Genomic DNA, 16897 nt, shown 5'->3' on the forward strand with positions numbered 1-16897 from the left:
CTCATAAATATAGAAAAAATGAAGTGACAGCTCTCACAAAACATACAATAGAACATACACTCGTTCAGCAGCACCAACATATTAGACAAAGAACAAAATACATATACGTAAAAGGACCATTCTAGAAATGATATACATCAAGAAAAATATAAACGCTGTCAACAATAGAATGAAAACAGCCGGATTAAGCAGCATAAATGTTAATTTAATTTAAAAAAAACATATTTATATTGTAAATTTAGTTTTAAGGAAAATAATGTTTAATGTTTGTAAAAATATGTGCATTTTAAAGGTTTCAATACACAGGAAATAATAGCAATCAGGTTATATAAAGAGATACATTTAATTTAAAGATAAGATGAGTCATGTATAAGTAGGGGGATCTATTACAAAAAAAGGGTGGGGATAAAATATTGTTATCTAGGATGGGTAGACCAGTTAATTTCGTAGTATTAAGAAAGTTTTGTATGATATGTGATTGAATGTGCATTGTCACCTGTGGAAGCTTAGAGAATACTAAGTGAAACATATTGTATTTAATTAATAAGTTTTGTATTCGTTAACCCAAGAGATTAATAAAGATAAAGATAATAAGATTAATAAAGTAAAATATGTCTTTTTATTATATATAATAACAAGACATACTTTAAATATGAAATATATATATATATATATATATATATATATATATATATATTTATATAGCCTATGACAGTCCCGCTAACGAAAGGATTCCAACGCTGGATCATACATATAAATCGGTTTAGCTGTTGAGCTGCTACAGTGGAGCAACATACATACAAATATACACCCTTAATACATTCCGCTCCTTTTTGGATAGTCGTTTAAAAATGAAAGAACTTTTGTTTAAATTAAGACTATACTACAAAAACACTGAGTTATAACCTAATAAATTATTGCTATTTTTTTATGTAAGTAACTAACTAAATTAATCTCCATTTTATTATTAAGTTTCTAAAATATAACACATCCAGTCTAAGTAAGTCACGCATTTCTAAATGAGATCGAATCAGATAAATTAACTGTGCTATTTTGTACTATCGTAAATTTAAACATTATTTCTCTAAATACACTACTTTTCATATTGTAAAACAGAATGAAAATTTATTTCAGAGTACGTGAATGCAAGTTAAATGTAGAACAATCTTGTTTTCATATATTCATATGTATATAGGAATGAATATATAAGTACAATAAGTTACACTGCGTACAAACTTTTCTCCGCTGCTTTACTTCGAAAATAACTTTACCGTTCTTATACCACAAAGAACTGGTAATTTATGATTTGGAGAAGAAACGTAATATATTTATTAGTACCGACAAGTATATACAACTATTACTTTAGATGATTCAGAATTTTTTTCGTTGTATGTATGTGTAAGCTTAACTTGAATCAATGATATATATGTTATCGATCTAAAAGTTTATTTTTTACTAAACGATTCTATAATCAACTGTAATAAAAGGGTACCGATAAGTACTCTTATTATTTTTTATACAACTATAATAAAAGGGTGGTAGAACCGATAAGGCGTACTAAGCTGTACTATAGGGTACAGCTACAGTCTTTATGAACATACTAGCCTTTCTTCCCACATAACCGTAAATAAATGGATAATTCCGATGCTACAGCTGAATAAATATATATTCCTGTAATATACACTGATAAACAAGAAATAATTAGTGGTAGCGGACACTGTTTATTGTAATCAATTAGGGAATGGAATTTTCTACAGCTATTTTCTTCAATAAATGAGTCGATTAATCTTTTAATTTCTACAAAAAATTCACTCGAATCAAATGGTTCAAAGGATACTAAAAATCTGGTTGATTAACCAAAATTCCCATAATTACTTCAAGCAATAACAGAATAACGATAGAGAAGAGAAAGGTTTTACATAGGCTTTCATCTGACATCGATTTAAGTTCATATGTATAACAATAGTAGCTGATAAACTGACTGCTGTCTCATGACACGGCTACATCGGAGCTGCTTCCCATAATGAAAGTTTTACACTGAGTACGTTCATTAATAAAAAAATCTGTTAGAGGAAACTGCTCCATATTAATAAATGAACTCAACTTTCATGTAATTTCATTTAGTTGAACAAATGTTAGTCTTTAAGGTATTATTAAATAATCTAAACCCTTAGCCGATTTTATTTATTTAATTTTATATTAATATTGTGATACATGTAACTGATTAATGAAAAATTGCAGACGTTTGGAATACTATGTTTCTCAGAAAGTAATGTTTACCAAATCATTACGTAATATAATATTTCTGATGAAAATACTGTTTTTAAATTTTATACAATTTTGTATTTAACATTGAGTGTTTATTTTCTGATCACTTTTAAACATTTTTAAAATAAATTTTTGATAAATGTGGATCGAGATATTTTTTAGTTTTATAATTCAAAATTTGTTTCCTAAATTCACTGTCATTCAATTAATAAAAAAAGGTTATTTCTTAGTCATCTTAATATGCAAATTTCTCTCGCCCCAAGAAAAGAGATTAAAAGCGTTTTTGACAGCGGTGGGTAGAAATGAAGAACGATCATGTTGTCACGAATTCGGCTTAAATCATTTGAAGTAAAAGTTTCGACAGCACCTTTCTTCATGAATTAGTTTTCTTGATCGGTCGCAGTATCTTCTACTGGCAAGAAGATACTTCTTCTATTCTTCTAGCGAAGTAGAAGTATCTTCTTGCCTTTTCCTTTAAACGGTTATTAAGTTTATAATAATACTACAGTATCGCTACATTTTTTGATGGACATGTAGCGAACTACTAATAATTTTACAATTAGATTTTATATATCAAATTGGTATATAAAATTTGGTATTATAAAAATTTAACATTTATATTTGTTCGGATAAACAAAACATAAAACCTTTGGACTTATTAAATTATACTAGCCTTATTACATTAAGGCTCAATCGTTAAATTTTTTTTCAAGTTGGCAGTAATTTTAAATTGAGTTGCAAAAGTAACGAGATACGTAAGAAATCTTAATTTTTATTTATTTAAAATATTCGTTTTCTTTAAAACGATTTTATATCTAAACCCAAAACAATTAATTTAATAAACTTCTTTTAAGTTCATAGAAATTGTTTCAGGATTTGAACTAAAATTTTTGTATAAATAAAAAAAAACCACTAATATTTTAAGTTCTTAGAAAATCACGAGAATTTTGATATTATATATTTGTGTTAGCAAAACACAGTTCACTGTAATAAAATTTAATTTGTCATTGAGCAAATTCACTTCTAAAAGGTTTTATCTCAAAATAAATTATTTAAAAGTATAAAAAGAAAATGAAAATCAGATTATTTTGATTTATGATCAATCAGATTTTCAATTCTAAAGATTTTTTATTAAAACCGTTTTATATATAAAAGGTTTTATGTTTTTAGTAAAAGTTTAAAAATATGAAACTAATTTCGACTAAAAATGACTGATTAACGACGAATCATGTTGTAAGTTAAAACAAGAAAAAGAAAAATCAACAATATGGTAAAAAGAAACCGATTAAATTTTCTATTTAGAAAAACATTACGTTGCTGCTTATTGTTAATGGTACCCCTCCGTAAGCATTTTGTCTAACGTTAAAATTCAGGTTTGTTTTTAATTCGGATGACATTTAGTAAAGCTACTGAAAATCAGATTTATTTCATAAATCATTATTTTACATAGGTATTTTAGGTATTTTTCTTTTTTTTTACAAAATAGTAATGAAAACAACAAATAATATCGGACACGAATTTCCAGTATCAAATTCATCTCATGTCTAATAGATAACCAACTCGTCAATACTTAAAAAAAAATATTAGCTCAGTAAAGGCAAACTAAGTAAATGAATAACAATATTTTCACGATACGTAAAACCATAAAAAGAATTATTTATTGATTGGACTATTAATAGATTAACAAAATAAAATTGCATTATAATTTTATTGTATAATGAATGTCATAGAAGTTATTCATAAAATTTTTAATAGATTACAGAGTATTGCAAGTATTACAAGCTTAATAAAATTATTTTCAGACTAACTTTCTACATTCTATGTTCGATAAAAATTCTTAAAATAAACCAATAATTTGTAACAAAGCTCTCATTCAAATAACGCTACTCACCATTCATAAACAATGTAGTATCATTGTAATAAATATTTCACCGTTATAATCTAAATAAAGAAGATAATGTACAAAAAAACGTTCTGTGTTATAGTAAAACAAATTCCAGAAAACTTTCATGCAGTGGATTACATTACCAGACCGCTATTCTTGAGTGAGTACTTTGATTCCTGCTGGTTCTGTTGTCTGTATTCAATTATGAATTACTTACCCGGAGGTGGAAATGTGATAGAAAGGATATGAAAATCCTTATTTTCTCCTGAAGAACAAAATAATAACTACATATTTGTCACGTCCCAAAAGTACTAATAATCTTCAAATTTTAAACGGTGAACTCTTGAACAAAATTATTTAAAATAAATTATAATCCGTTACTCGATTATAATAGACCTGTGAAAAATTAAATGTAAAAGCAATCAGGCACACCACGGAGACCAAAATAATAAGAATTATATTTCTCTTAGTATATCTAAAATTTTATCGATTAATACAAGAAGATTACAATTTGATATAAAAGTTACACAATTGTAATATCATATAATACTGATATTACTTTATTACTATTATTATCTCACTCTATTACTTAAAAAAAATATTTAATTCATACTAAAAAAGATTCATCTATAAAAATAACTTCACAAAAGCTGATAACAAAGTTTTAATTCAAATTTGCCACTGATTAATTATTCTTATAAACTGAAAAAAATTACTAATGATAATACAAAATAAACCAAAATATTTTTTTTAATTCAAAAAATCTATATTTTTAAACTTTGATCTTCTTCCCCACCCCAACATTGCCACCAAAGTATTTTTTTTTTGGGTCACTTGCACAACTACTGCGTCTAGAGAGACATAAAAAAAAATCGGTTAAAAAATATGCAATAAAAAAAGATAGATTTTTGGGAAAGAGGGAAGTTTGGGGAAAAACTTTTATTTTTTAATGGTAAGATAAACATGCTTGTATGTATTGAGCTTAATATAAACTGGGGTTATATTTGGAAAATTTGAGAAAACTGACCCCCAAAGAAACTATCTACTCCACCCCTGGAGATACTAACTCCAAAATTTTATATACGTGCGTACGAACTTTACCTCCACTTTTATTTGTTTTTGGGGTTTGTGGGTCATGAAATATCGAGAAATGCAAAAACCCCATACACCTTTTTTGACTGTTTACTATATTTCTTTTTGCAGCATAGCTCTAGAGATATGGGGCCAGGAAATTAAAAGCATACATGATCTATCTATCTATCTACATACAGAATAAAGTTTAATCCATAAATGATTTTAATTGTGTAACGGTCGATTCTTAAACTATGAAACAACTCATTTTACGGAGGTCGAATTACTCAACGATGTTTTTATTTTATAGATAACTGTAATTGTTATCACTAGATAAACAAGTTATTCTTCAGCTTACTACTACCTGAAAATGCCCTTCTCTATATTTTAATCTATATATCGACATCTATGTATCTATACTTGTACGTAACTTTCGATCACCTGATAATTTAATTGGTAAATACTTGTATACTTCAATGGGAATTCTACAATAAATAAATATGCTGACGTGAGAAAAGGTTTTCTACTAAATAAAGTAGCCCCTAATTTACTTTATAACTTTCCATACTCTTTAATTAATTTTTTTTTTTCGTTTTGTTAGCTATATTTTAACATTTTTTTTATTTCATAAATAATATTTTATTACAATAACAACAAATGAAAGGTCAAATGAGTTAATTCTTGAATTAATCTAAATATTACAGAAATTTCTGAAAATGTATTAGAGAATGATAAAGAAAGGTATATGTGAATTCATATAGACCCTGAATTTTTCTTCCTTACAATAAATCCACGGGGAGGAGTATTAGAATCTCACATATAAGTTGCTGATATTTTATATATCTTGGTCTTCCCGCCAAGTCGCAGACAGCAGCCACAGCGTCGAGGGCGGACTTACCCCGGCGAAATCCATACTGGTTCGCAGAGAGCCCGCCCTGCTTTTCCAGTACACCAACTATCCTTTGCTGAAGCATACGTTCCAGTACCTTTGCTAGCGCATCAATCATCGCCAGCGGCCGTTACGAGGAGGGATGTGCCAAATCCCTCCCCGGTTTAGGAACCAGCACCAGCCGCTGACGCTTCCATCTGCCAGGAAAAACTGTCTCGTTAAGACAGGCGTTGTATGTCTCTAAAAACGACTCTGGCTCAGCCCGAGCCGCCACCTTGATAACCATATTAGGCAGGAGATCCGAGCCAGACGCCCTGGCCGACGATATTCAAGTCTTAACGCAACTGGAATACTCTGTAGTTGAAAAATTTATTAATTAAATTTATAAAAGGGATAATAAAAGCATATATGACTTCAAAAATATAGTTCAATAGTACAATAACATATTAATAAATTTATAACATATTAGACAGTAGTATGAAATTACTTTGAACTCGTTATCCTCTTAAAAGTATGTTTTGATTGATAATTTAGTTATAAATCTTTTCCGATAAACTATTTTAAGAAATTAAAGTAAATTATAAACCTTCAAGCAAAACTCTTATTAGAAACAAATAGAAACAAAACATTAGAAATCTAATATTTACTACTGTCATATGACAGTGTTGGAGATCTCAACGTAATGAATTCAGATCGTATGTAAGGGATTATTAGGTCGAGCTAATATATAAAGAATTTCAAGAATTTAATTTTTTTTCTTGAAAATTCCTTCTTTAATTCATTTATAAAAATAATAATAATTTTTAATATTCTGCCACGTACAATTTTAAAATTAGGTGCCGAGAGGAAGTGTGTCCATGTTTCAAGATTCCGAACATCTTCGTTAGAGTCATGGTTGTATTAAAGATGCAAGGTTGATGATAAAATATGATACTGTAAATGGCTATGGCTCTGTGAACGTTTTAAACGATTTTTAAATCCTTTTCTGAAAAATTATGTCAGTTAATAACGAACTATGTACTTCTATTAACAACGAACAATTGTAATAAATAGGTTTACGTATAATTAATTATGCTATAAATTTTTTGTTTGTTTATTTTTATGATGATAAATTAATATGAATATTTTTTGGAAGGATTACTTCCAAGGATTACTTCTATTTTGGAAGGATTAAAATGTAGTTATTTAAATGTGCTTAAATAATTTTTTCTGTAATTTGCAACGATTTAATTTTTAAATTATTTTTTTTTAACTGAATAAGAAATATTTTTATTAATGATGTACCAAGTATAATATTTTAATATTTAGATATAATTAGTTGTAACTATTATTGAAAATATAAATATTTTATTAAATTATTACATAACATAAATAAATAGGAGGGGGCGCGCGCGCGCACAGAGAGAGAGAGAAAGAGAGAGAGAGTGAGGCGCGCAAACAACACCCAATAACATTATAATTAAGTTTATAGATTTTTACTGAATTAAGCTAAACTTTCAGTCAAAAGACCGCATAAATAATTATTTTACTGAAAGAAGAGAGAGAAAAACAATGTGGTTTCTGGATACTCTTTAGCCCGTAATTGGCTATAGACGCTTCACAGACACTGAATAATATTTTATTTTTTTATTTTATAATAATAAAAAATAAAATTATAATTATTGTTTTTTAATATTGTGATTATATATAAATATATATATATATATAATTATAATTATATTAATTAATTATAATTATAAATTATATAATATTATATATATATATGAACTGCATTAGAACCATAAATAGAATTATTGAATGCATCATTTTTTAATTATGAAGATACTGAAGGTAAATTGCATTGGATATTAGTAATTTCCACTGAAAATATACAAATAACAATTAACATTATAAACTAAAATAAAGAAAATTACCCGTCGATTTCATTGTCATTTTAATATCTGTCACCGACTGTAACTTAAAATTCATCCCCAAATAATTCAGAAACTTTTATTAAATACAACAAATTTGCAAATAAACTTCTTTTTTTTAACTACATCAATATTCTTCACAAATTTTAGACTGGCTACTGCATTTTGTTTTTAATGATACCACAGATTTTACTTTTATGTTAATGATGATAACGCTTTAGTTTTATTTACAATTCCGTTTGGAAATACAGTATACCAAACTTGTACAAAACCATGAAATAATATAAGAAGTGAAATTGAATTTTCTTTAGGTTTTGATGTATGAGGAGTACAAAAATACCCATTGGTGTATAAAATTTGTGGCTCGAAAATCTCCAAAACTACTACATTAATTTCGTTGTAATTTAGATTCGCTATAGTAGTATACATGAAGTTGTGCATGTGAAAATGTGATGAAGATTCATCAAGTCGTCGTTAAGTGACGCTCAATTTAAGGTCATCAACTGACAACATTACCTATGTTTTGATTGTGTAGTAGTGTATTTTCCATACGCGCTTATGCAATGATGAATAAGTTGAAACTTGGATGCTTTGTGTGGGGTCTACACGTTAATCGAAAGTATCTCTGCGTTGTACTTTGAAAATTAGTGTGTTTCTGACTGCGAAATAGTGAGGGCGTCGGATACGAAAAGTCTGTCTCTTTTTTTAATTTGTAACTTTTGAATTAAAAAAAGACAATTACAATCATCAAATTACTAATCCTTAATTTTGTTCCGATTTCAAAAAGTAGAAATTTAAAGAAAAAATTATGTAATTTATTAACTTTTAATGCGTTTTTAAACGATTTATTACTTTTACAAATTTTACCTTATAAAAAAAAATGTTTAAATTCTATTTTTATTTAAAATGAATAGGGCTACATAAAGACCATTTAAGAAACAAGATACTTTACAAAACCAAGAAAGATGAACTGGAATTAAAAAAAAAAAAAAAATAAGAACCAGGGCAACAACGTTGAGAAACTAGTACTGAACATGAGCTGTTCAGCTCATGAGTTGTTTGAGAACAAGTACAATTCCTTCTTTCCCCAAATTTTCGAATTGATATTTTGAAGTTTTTTTTGTAGCTATGTAACAATGACGGTAAAGTAATAAAAAACACCTGAACTTGTCTTCGTAACAACTTAATTTTTAATTTCAATATATTCTTCTGATATTCTCAGGAGAAACTTAACGGATTCCATTTTGGATAGTTCTTCCACAAAATTTTGTGGAAGAACTTTACCTAAAGAACGTTTTCTTTAGGTAGATTAAACAAATATTTTAAAAAATTGTCTAATCTCTCTTTTCCCTCAACCATTTCTTTACTTCTACAAAATTTTAATTACACAATTATTTTTACTTTCCCATCTAGCGCTGTAGCAGAGCTTTAGAAGGGAAAGTATTGTAATCGATCCAATTTGGATATATGTCGTTTTCACCGAATCTTGACGTTTTGACACCTAAGGAACCAAAAAAACCGGATGGAAATTTTCTGGATGTTCATATGTACGTGTGTATGTTCGGTTTCGCATTCCTTATATTTCCAGACCTACTGGACCGATTTTGACCAAATTTGGTCAGATTACTTCTTTATATGGGGCATTGATGCCATTAAATTTTCAACTTAAAAGGTCAAGGAGATGAGGCTGTACAGGAAGGTCACCTGTACATCATAATCTAGAGAATTCGCCGAAGGTCTTATTTTTCTTAGGCACATTTATTAACAATTAAAAAATAATAATATTTAAAAAAAGTATGCAAAATCGCACCCCTATCCTTAAAAATAATCTAAATAAACTGGTGGCTAAGTGAGTATACTGCGTCAATAGTACCCTCTCTCACCACAACGAGCGCTAGTGTAGCACTGACGTACAGCTGCTTGACTGCTATGTTGTGACGTTATAAGTGTAAATAGTATTTAAAGTGGCCGCTAGTACCGCTACATCCGCGCGAATGAAATAGAAAAAATGATAAATATAAAACAAACCCACAGAATATTAAAACTCCATGTTATATTATAACACCATGTTATTTGATATAGGTTTCATTTAATTCGCGCGCGCTTTAGTTAAAATCATTGAATTAAATAAACGGAAAATATTATATTTAAACAAAATGATAAATAATTTTAATTGTGTGTATAAAGAGTGCATGAGAAAAAGTCGCATGACAGGAAAGTTCTACAATTGTGTTGTCAGATTTCTTTTACAAACCACACTGGATTTTAAATATAACTGAATTTATAATGAAAAATCTTTTTCCGTTATGCAGAAGTAATTCATTAAAAATGAATTAGACTAGAATATTAAGTTACAATACGAAATCAACCCGGTAAAATGAAATGAAAGCGCCTGATTTCTTTATGATTTATTAAAATATTTAAAAAATTTCTTTAAAGAGATTTAAACGCCGAAAAAGATAATAGATCACGAAGAATTACAAAAAGTATTTAAAATACGTGAACCGAAGATGTTGGAAGCAATTTTAGAGATTAACATGAACATCGAGTGAATACAAAATTACTTGTAAAATGTCTAGGGATATGATCGTTTCATAATCGTAACACGTTTTCATTGTAACGATTTTACAGAATATATTAAAAAGAAGAAATCTTATTACGTAAAACAACTTATTACACCGTAACACGTGTAAAATACAAACTACACAATGCAAAACATGATTAAAAAAACCTGAATTTTTAGTATTTTTAATGTTATCTTGATAAGGTTAAATAAATTTTCAAGGGCATACATACACACACACATACACACACACACACACACACACACACACACATACACATTTAAACACACATACGTACATCCACAGATAAAAGTACGTTAACTTTTTACTTTATACTTTAATTTAGTATCCGTCACGTACGAACATTTTATAACCGGCTTTGCCAGGATGAATATCATACTATTTAAAAGTTCCACTACGCATAGGATTCGTCTATTTTCAAAAACAGAAAGACCCATTCAGGGTCTTCAATCAATGTGGTGTACAGCACTATGAAAAATTCTACAAGATTAAAACAAGAGGTGAAAGGGTGGTGCAAAATATTTAAAAAAAGCTTAAAGTTTTATCAAATTTTTAAAAAACATACCCCATAAAGTAAAACATAAATATATTAAAGAAAAATTAAATAAACGAAATTAGAGAAAAAGCTTCATTTTAGATATAAAGTGAATTAAAATAATTGCTGATAATCAAAAATAATGATAGCGTAGATGAAAGTCAAACGAAAAATCTTTAATATTGTTAAAATAATATTAAAAATATTCTGACAAATTCAAGTATTGGTTATTTTACGATAAAGCTAGATATTTCTTCTTTCTTCTTGCTATTATTCAACTTCCCCAGTTTTACTGAAGATCATTTATTTTAGCGGCAGCACAGCATTACAAGCTGTGAGGTAACAATATGTATTAATTTATTGCAAAATAAATCTTTATGTTTAGAAAGGTTATAAGGGAATGGGATACATTGCAAAAAGAAAATTTATCGTAAATGTAAAAGTTATGTAAGAATAAACTGCAACGGTAAGGTAAAATTATTCATTGTTTTTTTTTAAGATAAATTTATTTTTTATAACATTATTCTTGAAAAAGTTTTAGTCTTTTTTAAGTCTCGGCATACTTTACGATCTATCTATTTCATATTCCCTTCAGATCAACAGTATACGATTGCTGAACTGAGGTATGACCATGCATACACTTTATTAAACAATTCACGATCGTCGGTTCCGACTAAACTTCTTTTCTGGATAATTCATCAACTCTTTTTCACTATTTTAAGAATCGATTTATTATTAATGAACATGGAAAGTGAATTATTGTATTACCCAGCGTTAACTATTATTGTGAAACGTAAAACTTAACAAAAAGTGGTACAGGAACAGTACGTGAAAAGGTGTAACCATATCTAAGAATATTTTTTTATGAAGTGAAAATTAGTTCAAAAGCATATCATTATTTGCTTTGACTGGCATCATTATTTGAAAACCCTTTTTTTCTAGATAGAGCATTCGATTGGAAGGTCAGATGTATCTTATTAAGGTTAACGATTGCTAATAGAATGTTTTATAATGGAGGCAAACAAACGTGCAAAAAATCCCTTACTGCGTAGGCAAGACTCACTGTACTGAACACAAAAGTTTAAAACTTCACATTTCTACATCCCGAAGCTTTGAACCGGTAAAAAGTTGATATTACAAAAAGAGACTATAATTTAGACATGTTTTTCAACCTTGTTTTCAAACAGCTTTCTAAGCAGAAGAATGCATCTGATTACAACCTCTCAGAAGATAGAGGAGTTTTTTATTCAGGATAAAAGTAGCACGTTAGTGATCAGCAATTTTACATTGACCGCTTAAATAAAAATACACATTTCAATCTTTTTTTCACTCTAAAAATAGAACAGTCACTCAAGAACATCTCAGGTTTCTTAAAGGACAATAAATACATAATAAAAAATCTGACGCGGGCACTACATGACTTCCTTGTACGCCTATTAGATTGCACATACATAATTATTTTTAAATGAAAAGTACATAAAATTTTATTTTATTAATAACATCTGATATTTTTTCACATTTTCTTTTTTTTATTGTTATTATTGAATTATTTATCGTAACTTTTTTTTTTTTTTTATCAGAGGTTAATAAATCAAAATGTTTAAATTGAAAAAGAAGTTATAAAAAAAAAAAAAAAATTGATGAAGCCTGATTCAAACCAATGTGCCTTCCGCTTGATCCAAACATTTCATTAATTAAAATTTTATTTGGCTATAACTTTAGAACTAATGAAAATAAGTACCACTTATGAAGTATCGTTGAAAAGTTCTCAATGAGGGCTTATTACTGCAGTTAAGAAAAAGTTCAAAATCCGGATTTCTTTGGATTTTGGGCATTTTTGGACACTTTTGGTATAGTCAATTGCAATCAATAGGGGAGGTGCATAACAAGATGTTACAACAGTCCTAAATCCAAAATTTCAACATTCTACAGCTAATCTTTTTTGAGCTATGGGAGATACGTACGTACAGACGTCACGCCGAAACTAGTCAAAATGGATTCAGGAATGGTCAAATGGATGTTTCCGCTGAAATCTGTAAACCGAAATATTTTGCGATCACAATATTTCCTTTACTTCGTACAAGGAAGTAAAGATATACGTTACATAAATATTTTTAATTTTATTATTACTCTTTTAAATAAAAAACGTAAAAATATACACTGTATTATTTCATTATATGTTTAAAACACAAGCGTACAATCTCTTTACTTTTTTGTCAGATCTATTCTACAACGTTCAGAGGATTTACGTAAAAACTAATTTTCAGATGATAAACAAATCAGATGGCAGATGTAATCAGATGAAAATAAACTGTAAATTAACTGATACAAAAATAAAATAAAAAATTCTAAATGAATTATTGATATACTTAGTAAATTGTTAAATAGATAAATTTATCATAGACTTTTTATAAGTAAAATTTACAAACTTAGGTCTTTATTTTTTCAGTAAACGAAGAAATAAATTATTTTTTCAAATTAAAAAACTAGAAAATTAGTTAATATAAATTGCCAGCATGAACAAGTAAGAGATTTACGAATACGTTCAATCAAACGCGAATGAGCGTTCAGAACGGATCATATATATAGAGTGCTTTTTAGTCTTCCATGTTTTTCCAGAGGTCGTGTTTTTCGGGTTTTTCAAACATTTTATATTCCAAGACATAATATACATATTGATAACTAGTATACTTTGAGTCAGTTAAAAAACAAAAAAAATTAATATCGTACGAAGGGTTAATACACCGATGAAAAGCAAGCAATGGATCTGTTTTATATAAAGGCATCGTTATGTTAAAACTATTGTATACACTTGCTGCATTCATTAAATATATTTCAATACAGTTAACATACAAGATAGCATATACAGTTAACATATAAGATAGCATTATGAATACAGTCTACAAAAGATCAGTAATAAAGTTGTTAATTAAATTTAAACACCTCATGAACACAAGTTTGCGGTTAATTATATACTTTTTTATCTTTAGTAGCTGATGTTTACAGTAATAAAATTACCCTACCGAATCAACACTAATGAATGTCGAATATAGGTTACTTTTAGAGGATATCTAGGAAAAAAATAAACGAGGAAGAAAATGTGGAATTAGGAAGAGAGGAAAATGTAGTAAAGTAAGAGACCAGGGAAGAAAATTGTAGAAAAAGCTAATAGCAAAAGATTATTTTAATTAATCCAGCAGAGTTCAAACTATATATGCATAAATTGTATTAAAATAAATTTTTAGGGATTTTGTATTTCATAATTAATTTAAAAAAAAAGCAAACGAAATAAAAATAGTTCTTGGTTATTTTTATAATGATTAAAATATGCTAAACCAAATTACCAAAAATCATTAGCTTTTATCAACAGATCAGTGCGTTCAAACCAGTATGTTATTATCAAGTGATAAACAATAAAATGAAAACAACCACTTTAACAAAGCAGTATAAATCCTGATAAAATATGAAAAAATGGTCTGTGATGTTAATTTCTACTATCACTTTTTCGATACCATTAACATCTGGTTGGCATACGAATTCAGGACTCTGATCACAACATCGCGAACCTATATAACAACTATGTAGAACGACATAAACCGGTCTGAAAGTAAATCTTTGAGAATTTAAATCTTTCGAAAGACTCATTACCGGTACGGATCTTTGTTGGGGTATTTTACACCGAAAAGCTAACGTTTGCATATACGTTTCGTAGAATAACGAATTGAGACACTCTACAGTAATTATAACGTAACAAAAAAGCTGCACACAATAAAATATTCATTTTTCCCGATGTTCAACCGTTCACGCCGAATGCTTAAGCACAAACAAACTTATTGTCGTTAGCAGACGACTAAGACGCTCCTCGCGAGAAGTTTTAAAAACAGAACTAAATCCGTTTTTTTAAACACTCTCCTCACCATTTGCAACATAATCCGATAGTAGATAAATCTATTACCAGATCGTGTCGCGGGCCTTGGAACCACTGCATTCAATAAACGTAACTAAATATCGTTTTATATCTTGTTTTCTTTAAAAAAAACATTTAAAAAAAAAACAATAGTTAATTACAGTTTTTATTGAATGGGGGTTTAAAGTGTTTTTTGTTTTGTGTATGTATGTGTAATTTTGTGTTGTTTGTTTAATGTGTTGTTGTTCTGAAAAGGACAGTTTAAACAGCTACCTGTTAATCATTATTCGAATGCTACATCGAAAGCTTTACCAATTAGTCCTTTATATACGAGTTTTAATTTCATAGATACCATTGTTTCTAATTCATCCTCATTAAGCGTTTCGGTAAAACGTCTTGGTAAATAAACGTTAAATGGTGGTTCTTCTTCGCCATCTCGTAAACGACATACGAGATGTCGTTTACCCTTTCCATAACGTGTAGCGATTTTCCTTAACCATACAATTTCATAAGGTTTACCGATAGTGAGATCAACAACGCTTTTTGTTTCGAAGTTGGTAGCAACAAGTCGCTTATTCAATTTATGAATAAAATATTTTCTGTTGCCGTCAGTCATGATGATGTTGTTACTCCAAGAGTTAGCTTTAGAATGAGACTAGGGCGATTACGAATGGCTATTTATACCCACACATCTGCTTATCAACATCCGCATTTGGTATTCCAAGAATCGACGAATAATATTTATTTTAATTGCGTATCAACCGCAAAAATATATTTCTACTTGCTTATCAACGAACAACATCCGGTTGAGCCAATTATTTTTTCTTATCAAAGCCATAAATTATTTTTATTATTATCGTCAGATAAATAATTCCACGAACCGTATTTATTTTAAGTTTTTATCTACTAACCACATCCGGTCGAGCCAATTATTTTCTTATCAACGCTATAAATAATTAAAAATAATTTTTATTCTTATCGTCACGATAAATAATTCCACGAATCGTATTTATTTTAGTTCTTATCTACTATCCACATCCGGTTGAGCCAATTATTTTTTTTCTTATCAACGCGATAAATAATTAAAAATAATTTTTTTTTTCCAATTAACCGCATACGAACAAGTTTGAAATTGCTTATATACAACTTGTATTCGGTCGTACCAATTAAAAATTATATTTTCCTTATAAAACAGTAATCACAAATCAACCACAAACTCGTTAGCAAGTATTTAAAAGAGAGACGGTGCACTGAACGCTGTGCACAATGGATCTCGCTACCGACTAGCAATTTATATTGTACGACATAGAGTGTGATAATAAACAAAATATCGATCCAAATATTGGTGAGATTTTTCAGTATTTACAAACTTTAATAAACAATAATAATAATGAACACCGAAGACCTATAAGAAAAAAAAGAATAAAGCAAAAAAGACTGTTACACAAAATTATGATTATGTACATTTAAGAATTTAAAGCCTCTCGGGTAAAGGTACATTGGCGTTGTGAGAGGATTAGAGAAATTTATAAGTCTCTTAAGAACCTTTACCACCACCACAAAAAAATACATTTGTTCAAGTTGCGTTTCCACACCACCCAAGAGGTAGCAAATGCAGCGCGTTGAGATTTTTTTTTATGCGAGTGATATCTCTCCCCAATAGGCCTACAAACACTCGTGCAAAATCTTACAAACTTATTTTTATATCCTCGTTGAACTCGTCAACGTCACCGTTGGCGAGTTTTTTCTTTCCATAATAAGTTAATTTCATCGAACGATTTTTTATAACGTTCAATTCATCGTCGGTAAATCTATTGTATACGTCTTTGGTAATAAGGTTTGAAAGC

General features: G+C 28.6%; 1 protein-coding gene across 1 annotated transcript in view; it reads left to right on the top strand.

The window, feature by feature from the left end:
* LOC142321900 (uncharacterized) overlaps window positions 1–16897 on the top strand; it is a 267911-nt gene that overhangs the window by 27366 nt on the left and 223648 nt on the right. The window lies entirely within an intron of this gene.

The sequence above is a fragment of the Lycorma delicatula genome, chromosome 3 (assembly GCF_047948215.1).
Source record: "Lycorma delicatula isolate Av1 chromosome 3, ASM4794821v1, whole genome shotgun sequence".
Classification (NCBI taxonomy): domain Eukaryota; kingdom Metazoa; phylum Arthropoda; class Insecta; order Hemiptera; family Fulgoridae; genus Lycorma; species Lycorma delicatula.